Raw genomic sequence first — 2,916 nt, forward strand, 5'->3', positions numbered from 1 at the left:
TTTATTTATGAATGATTTCAATTCAAATTAGATTTATTTTCCCCTTTTGGCTTTGGTTAAGTAATTTATAACACTTGAGTTATCAACTCAGCTGTTAATTGAAATTGGAATTCTTAGCTGGTTAATTTGCACTCCAATAAATCTAGTCTCTCCATAGGAGTTGACTAGGACCTGAGGATCAAATTAATTTGTTCACTTGACTTTCCTTTGTTCAGCAAGGGTTAATTAGAAGTGGGAACAGAATCCAATTCTCTTCACACTTCATAAAGATAACTAGGATAGGACTTCAATTTCTTATACCTTGCCAAGAGTTTTATTATTTATTTAAATTAATTTCTACAGTTTACTTTCTTGCCATTTACTATTCTTGCTTTTTATCTTATACATTAAAAAACCAAAAACATATCTTTTTACATAACCAATAATAAATCATACTGCCCTGCAACTCCTTGAGAAGAAGACCCGAGGTTTAAATACTTCGGTTATAAATTTTATTTGGTTTTCTTACTTCTGACAACCAAACTTTTGTACGAAAGGATTTTCTATTGGTTTAGAACTATATCTACAGCGCGATTAATTTTATAAAATTTCTTTACCGACATTAAAATCCGTTCATCAAAAATGGCGCCGTTGCCGGGGAGTTGCAACTGTGTGCCTTATTATTGGTTATTATAAATATTTTCTTTTGCTTGTTTATTTCTTTTTATTTTTGCTCTTAATTTTTATTATTTACTATGAATTCTCACCCCTATCGCTTTGAGTTTGGTTCTAATAATTTTGAAAGGAATGGAAGCTATAACAGGAACATGCATCAAGGTCAAAACAATCAGAGATGGACGGAGCCACGAGGATCTGATCAACCCTTTAGGCAACAACACCTTCCAAACTATCATGGACGACGACCATTCAATAATGCATGTCGAAACAATAGTTATGGTGGACCCCCTTGTAATTACCGACAAGCCCCATCATACGCCTATGAACCACCTCTTCAACACAGCTTTGAACCACCATACTAACAAGCCAACTACCACCATTCACCTCTATATAACCCCAACCCGTATCCACCCCAATTCCAACCTAATTACTCCTGAGAACCACCACTTCCCTATGCACCATGTCCATATCCATCACTCCAAGAATCAAGGGAGCAACTCAAGGAAACATTTGAAAAATTTCATGCCACGCTTCACCAATTAAATCAAGCGATAAATAGACTACCTTCCTGACGTTTGGACACTCAAGGAACCCCCATGGCTTCATATGGACAAACTAATGAAGAACGCAGTATGAAGGAGATACTAGAAACCCCACTGGACAGTACAGAGCATGACTCTATACTGGAACAAGTGGAGGAAGCTGAAATTATAGAAGAAGAAGAATTGGCTGAAGACTTAGGAGACGCTGAACCTCCATGGGAATCCAGAATTGAGGAGAATTCCGTCAAGAAATTTACAATTGATGCTAAGGAGGATAGTGCACAACCTCCAAAGCAGGAATCTTATGAAGAACTGGACGTAATAACTCAACAAGCAAGTTTCCTTGATAATGAAGATCACGAGTCAAGTTCTCCTAGTAATGAACTTGCATCTGCAATTGAATTCTTTGAGATGGAAGAATCTTACCCAAGTGAATATAAAGATGATGCGGAGGTAGACTTTTCGCAACCTCCAACTTATAATTTCAGTGATGAGGAAGATATCGAAGACTTCGATCAAGACATGGTTACAGCTGAAGAAAATTGCAAAGAAGTGGAAGAATTCACAGAAGAATACAAGGGAGTTGAGCTTGCAAAACCACTGGAAATACCTATTCCAAGGCCATTACCGCCCAATACAAACTTCAAGTGGGTAAAATCCTTAGCTTTTATCTTTACTTTTCCACTTGAATATGGTTTACTTGAAACAGATGGTCAGCTTAGAGCTCTTTGCGGCTTTAAGAGTAAAAAGGAAATGGTTCATGCTCAAGGCTAGAATGCAAGATTCAATAAGGTTCCACGCTCCAACTTGAAGTGTAAGGATTGGTTTCGAGTTCGATTGAATGGGTCTCGGAGAATGATTGGCCATCTTGGTGAGAATGCAACTTCCAAACCGCCCGGCTAGAAAAATATAAATCAAGACAAAGGCGGATATAAGAGCAAGGTTTGGGATCCTGGAATCTATGCTGACGTTCAACATCCCGGGAACCTGAGAACCTGTTTGAATTTACTCAAAGGCTTTACATGCCTAGTTTGGGACCCCGGAGGCTGTTGGCATTCGAAACAGTGGTGGAGATTTTTGGATGAATTCAAGCACAAGCCACCATAACAAAGGACTCCCCAAATGTCTAACTTAAGGACTTTAACTAAAAGTGCTAGGTGGGAGACAACCCACCATGGTATGATCATTTCTTTTTCAATTTTATTTCATTTTGTTTAATTTTATTTTATTTTCATTGAACCTGAAATCATTCACAGCATCTACATCAGCATTGCATATTGCATACTTCATAATTGTATAAAAAAAATCACCCCATGCGAGCGCGCAGGCCACGCGTGGGCGTCAACTGGAAATCGGCGTAAAGATCCAACGCCCAGAAAGTTGGGCTGGAATCGTGCGGCTGGTGTGCCTTTAGCACAAACTAGCCCACGCATTCGCGTCCCTGACGCGAACGTGTCACTGACGCGAATGCATCAATGCACTACGCACATCCCACGTGAAAGCGTGAGCGACGCGTCCGCATCATGTGGATTTTATGGACCCCATTGGAAACAGAGAGTTGCGCCAAAACAACGCTGGAACTGTGCGTTTAGCACAATTTTCAGCGACGCGTTCGCGTGCTTCACGCGTACGCGTCCCTTACCTTTCACCTAATTCACGCGATCGCGTCAACACCCTTTTCGCCCAAACCACGCAATCGCGTGCTCTACGTGTTTGC

Source organism: Arachis hypogaea, chromosome 19 (genome assembly GCF_003086295.3).
Source record: "Arachis hypogaea cultivar Tifrunner chromosome 19, arahy.Tifrunner.gnm2.J5K5, whole genome shotgun sequence".
Taxonomy (NCBI): Eukaryota; Viridiplantae; Streptophyta; class Magnoliopsida; order Fabales; family Fabaceae; genus Arachis; species Arachis hypogaea.